Below are 6044 nucleotides of genomic sequence, written 5' to 3' on the forward strand. Positions count from 1 at the left end.
TTGCACTTTAAAACCACTGCTCAAACGTTTTCTCCACATTCTCATCGATTTGGACAGGGATGGTACAACACACAATCAGATGTAGACTGAAGGTTATCAAGTGATTCACAGGGTGCATGTGTTTGTGTGTAAAATTGCACGTCCACATGCCGAAAATGAGAACGAGATTTCATTTGCATTTATTTATATATACTATATATATATATAGGACATTACAGTCGTGGCTCTGACAGACCGGCTGGATCAGATATGGTCACATCTGGAACGAATGAGAGAAATGTCAAGTCAGGAGCCAGAATAGCAATGAGACTCAGAGTGTAGGCTATCTTATCCCAGTTGAACCTAAAAGGACACAAGAAAAAAGATCATGTAGGATAACTTACTGTGTTGGAAAACCTTTTTCTAACTTAACCCCTTGGCTACTTTACATCCCTTCGGCTACTTTACATCCCTCCGGCTCAAAGCAGGAAACGTTATACCTCGTTTAATGGATAACACACGGAGTGTTCATTTACTGGTTGGATGATACAGCTGAGTGTTTCCTCCCCTCCTGTGCCACCCACATGCTCTTTCAAAAAAAAAAAAAAAAAGACAAGTTAGCATATCACTTAAGTTGAAAAGCAAATTTAGACAAACAGCAATAGGCTTGTGCAGTGTGCATTAGTTGGCTAAACTGCTCATTCACAAGAGTACTTGAGTGGTTTGAGTAATGTGGTCCTTAAGCCTTCAAGTGGTGAATATGTAGAGGAGGAAAGGTGAGACTCTTCAGCTCAGAGGAGGGGTTGAAGCGTGCGGTGAGCAATCACCGATGAGATACATCACTCCTGCAGACGGCCCGGCGCAGATCAAAGCGGGGAGGCTTCTGGGAGGTTTCAAAGAGCATCCATCATCTCATTACATCCACAGCTTTCATGTGAAATGTTGATGAAAGAGACTGTCTTACCGCTGTCTCGCCAGCATTCACTGGTTACACGACAATTACATTAATTTAGCCTGTGAACTACATTTTAGTACGTCAAAAAACGTACTCTCCGTCACAAGTGGCAATTCCCCCGGCCAATCACTGGCTTCGACAACACTCTGGTGTATCTACTGACTCAAACATTTGACAGCCTCCCATAATAATCCTGTTCATTGTGAGTAAAATATTCCTTGAAATTACCTTGAGAGAAAGTCATATGCAATTATAGAAGGTAACTGGCGTTAAGAAATCACGACACACTCCTCAGATCATAGTCCGTCATAACCGGAATAACAAAATAAGCATATACAATCAATACAAATGCAGTACAGATCTGAATGTAGCCTACTCAGCTCTTTCACTAAAACCTCTGTACTGTCAAATATCAAAACATCAATGACACTAAATAATACATATCAAAACAACAGTCCAACATCCCTTTTAATTAATAAACACCGATATTTGCATTGCTATGATTCCACTCTCAAATACAAGCAATGAATCATTACATAACATATAAAATATACCACTGCATCGGTTAAACAATTAGTAATCAGCTTTCTTGTAAATACGCTAGTATTCTTGACTGATATCAGACAGAATTGTCAACTCGTTACCGATTTACGTGGAAGAGGGGGATTCAATTTTCCCAAACCAATCACTAGAGACCAAAGTGTCCGACCGAATCTAACGCCATTTTAAGTTGACATTGACGATTCACCATGCCAACATACTGATTTTTATGGAGGAAATATTTATTCATAATTCAAATTGAAAGTCCAAAGAGAAATTGAAAGTCCAAAGGGAAAACAAAGCGAGGGAAAACAAAGCGAGGGAAAACAAAGCGAGGGAAAACAAAGCGAGATCAAATTAAAAATATTATTATTTTTTTTTAATTTTCTATTTGGCTTTGGCTTTTGAATTTAATATTTGGCTTTTGAATTTCAATTTATCATTGGCTTTTAATTTTCATTTAATAATTTGGCTTTTGAATTTCAATTTAACATTGGATTTAATTTTCATTTAATATTTGGCTTTTGAATTTCAATTTAACATTGGATTTTAATTTTCATTTGGCTTTTGAATTTCAATTTAACATTGGATTTTAATTTTCATTTAATATTTGGCTTTTGAATTTCAATTTAACATTGGATTTTAATTTTAATTTGGCTTTTGAATTTCAATTTAACATTGGATTTTAATTTTCATTTAATATTTGGCTTTTGAATTTCAATTTAACATTGGATTTTCATTTGGACTTGACACATGTCAATGTAAATGAGGAGGCGTGGCCCAAAGGCTGGTGGGAGGGTCTGAAACCAAAGGGGTGCAGAGGCACCTTATGAGCAGCAGGGGGAGCTTACTGCTGAGGAGCACACTGTTAAGCATCTGTCTGCAGATTCACCACTAGGCTGGGTCTTGTTTCACATGATAGAAAATGATGATGTAAGCTAAACACAAACCACATTTCATGCAACAACCGTGAAGTTTTCATGTAGTTACTATAATTGGGCCCGTGTTAGTGAGGACTAGATTAGGACTGGATTTAAAGCTGATTCTGGTTCCCAACTTCGCCCCAGGTGTGTCTGTTTAAAACACGACTCAGACAACTTCTCTCTTTTGATGTTATATTTAATTAAGCAACAGTAGAAACATGGGTGAGGGTAGCTCTGCTTACGTGTGTTTGTGTGTGGTCAGATTTCGAGGACGCACACACACACACACACAATCTCAACCGGATAGTCATCGTCCGAACTGCGACCTCTCCTTTTTCTTTCTCTCACTTTTTTCTCCGGGTGGTGTGCGCGGTGTGAGGTGCGTGTCCGCACTATTATAAAGCTCCCCCTTACTGCTCAGAAGGGGCCTCTGCACCCCTTTGGTTTCAGACCCTCCCACCAGCCTTTGGGCCACGCCTCCTCATTTACATTGACATGTGTCAAGTCCAAATGAAAAGGCAATGTTAAATGGAAATTCAAAAGCCAAATATTAAATGAAATTTAAATTCCAATGTTAAATTGAAATTCAAAAGCCAAATATTAAATGAAAATTAAAATCCAATGTTAAATTGAAATTCAAAAGCCAAATGAAAATTAAAAGCCAATGTTAAATTGAAATTCAAAAGCCAAATATTAAATGAAAATTAAAATCCAATGTTAAATTGAAATTCAAAAGCCAAATATTAAATGAAAATTAAAAGCCAATGATAAATTGAAATTCAAAAGCCAAATATTAAATTCAAAAGCCAAAGCCAAATGGAAAATTTAAAAAATAATAATAACATTTTTATGTATTTTTATAAATCCACCCATGTCCACTTTCTAGCTCTCGTATAGTAATGTCACGGTTGCATTGTCGTTGCAAACCTAAATTTAAAATCTAAAGAAAGCATGAAAGCATAGTAAAACTTGCAACGTGTATAACATGATCATTGTCTCTTCAAGATGTCTTGACTCTTTCTAATCTGACTGTGTAAAGACACTATATTTGCCTTTAAACTTCACATACTGTAACACAATTAAAAAATAACAAAAAAAAATCCATTCTTGCATATAGCTAGCCGAGAAGGCAATTGCAGCACAGTGTTGATGCAGAGAAAATGTGTAAAAGGCAAAGACAAAGCCAGACTGCAAAAAAACTATTCAGCTACATCTAGACTATTTATCTCAGCATGCCATTCTCAGAGGAATCTTTCCTATCATAGTTGGCTGCAGATAATTGAGACCATCTCCAAGAAGCATGCTGGGCTGGCTGGCAGCACAAAGATAAAGTCATGACAAAAACAAGTTCAGAGTTTCCTTTAAATGTGTTTGTCCTGCTCAGCCAGAAACAAATACAAGTTACAGTTAAGGGACTGTTCGTTATTTATTTAAAGGGGCCACCAGAGGAGTTTTGGGATCTTTAGTCAAAATAGACTTGACCTCCCCTCGCCAGTGATAATTTTTCTATGACCCTCCAAAATCATTTGAAAAAGAGGCATGACCCTCCCCAGGAATTTATCAATGACTTATGTACTGGTTTGTGCTGGATTTTTTACAGCCATGACACACATGACTTAACCTCTGCTTTCTCATCTTACGCATCCCACTCCTCTGTTATGGTGTGGTGGCCATTTCAGTAGATTTACTCACTAACATTGTTGTGGAAACACAATAAGCATGGAAACTAAATGCACACTTCCTGCATTACCTACCACCATTTAGTTGTTTTGTGTTATTTAAGATGTTACGTCATGCCAGACGTAATTATTCCACTCATTTTTTAAACAATGCAATTACCCGTTTCAGCCACCAGGGGGGCAGTGCAATACAAAAGTTGGGTGACCCTCCCCCCCCTAGACAAAAAAAATGTTGGGTGACCCTCCCCTCAACAAAGAACAAAAAGACATGACCCTCCCCTATTTTCCTCCGGTGGTCCATTCCATAAATACCGAACGGTCCCTAAGCTGCTTGATTATTGAAATAATCAGTACATTCACCAAATTGTCAAGTCCAGATCCAGTCTAAAATATGAATATGCTCAAGCAGATATACAGCCAAATGTTAGCCAAAATGTTTTGTCAGTATTCCCAACTATGGAAAACTGATGTAACAGTATCATCAAGAAATATCCACAGTCCTTGAGTGTCAGATGTTGTGGCTGCTTGTAGTAGCAGTATCTTCATGGAGTCTCCGCTCATTGCCTGGCAACCTCACCGGGACAACAAGATTCCAGGAAGTCTTGGCACCAGACCAAGAAATAGTCCCACCCATGATTGAGGCTAGAAAGGGAATGCCTCTGATTTGTTGATCGGTTGGTTAGATTAAGGCATGAGGAGTGACATTGGGTAAGAATATCAGGGTAAGCCAATCACAGTAGGTCATGTCAGAAACACAAATTGTCTTTTTTAAACGTTGTTTTTTGTACGAATTACATCAATATGATAGCAAATGGTAATTAGTGAGCTTTAGAGATGCTGGTAGGCAGATCTTGCTGCCTTTGGACAGAGCCAGGCCAGCTGTTTCCCCGCTTCCAGTCTGTGGGCTAAACTAAGCTAACCAGCTGCTAGCGGTAGCTTCATATTTACTGTACAGACATGTGAATGGACTTAACATATAACTCTGTAAGAAAGCTAATAATTTCCCAAAATGTTGAACAATTCCTTTAAGAAAACTTGTCTGTTAGTTTAAAACACGAATATAAGATCAGTCTGTTGTTAAAAAAAGAGGAATAAAGATGTACTGTATGTATCATGTCCCATTTACAGTACTGTAGGCCCTACATATTTCCATGCTATATCACACATATCACAGTGCCATTGTTATGGCTTAATCATGGTACACTTCCTTTAAAAAGTTTCTAAATTATATTTTTCTGTGATATAAAGTAATGTGTTGCCAACTTTTAATTGCTTTCTTTTTTCTTTTTGTGGCCACATACTCTGTGAACATTAATCTGTTTGCTTGTGTCTCTGTTCCTCCTGTGTTTTTTCACCTAGCAGCTAACTACTAACCCTTTTCCCAAGGCTGAATAGCAAACACAGGCAGTTTCTGGCGAGGTGTCAGCCCAAGAGGGGGTGGGATCAATTGGGGCCAGACAACCCAGGCCACCTCTGTGGGGCCCCCGGCTAATTTGGCCCTACCACTAAAGAGACCCAACAGCCCCTGCCCATCACCCTTGACCTCTCCCTGACACTGTTACTGGGGTGACAGTTAGCAGCAATTTATTTCACTTACCTGGACTGCCTTTTCTTCTCTTTTATTTTTGTGGGTTCAGTGTGTTGCCAGTTGGACCTCAGGATAGTCTATAGTTGAAGAGTGATAGCAGAATTATATATGGCAGTGTTATCATGAAATGCAAGGATATTTCTGGGAAATAGATCTCAAGTAGGAGAGTGAAACATATTTAATGTGCAGTTATTTTTATATATTGTTGGAATTTCTGATATCATGGTTCACATTGTAGTTCAGTTGTAAAATTTCATGACTTCTACATGACCTCTCACTACTAGGTCTGAAAATGAGTTTAAAATTCCTTCATGGTTTGTGTGAACGGTCTACACTGGTGCAATATAGTCCTATATTTCCTGACTTATTCAGAAAAATTT

At 38.2% G+C, this 6044-nt stretch overlaps 1 long non-coding RNA gene across 1 annotated transcript; it reads right to left on the reverse strand.

Moving 5' to 3' along the window:
* Positions 1–259: 259 nt before the first annotated feature.
* On the reverse strand, positions 260–5743 carry LOC114568512 (uncharacterized). Its single transcript, XR_003694294.1, has 3 exons — positions 5674–5743; positions 480–568; positions 260–342 (listed from the first exon to the last, which is right to left on the reverse strand). It is a non-coding gene; the product is annotated as an uncharacterized LOC114568512 (long non-coding RNA).
* Positions 5744–6044: the final 301 nt, after the last annotated feature.

Source organism: Perca flavescens, chromosome 14, assembly GCF_004354835.1.
Source record: "Perca flavescens isolate YP-PL-M2 chromosome 14, PFLA_1.0, whole genome shotgun sequence".
In the NCBI taxonomy this organism is placed as follows: domain Eukaryota; kingdom Metazoa; phylum Chordata; class Actinopteri; order Perciformes; family Percidae; genus Perca; species Perca flavescens.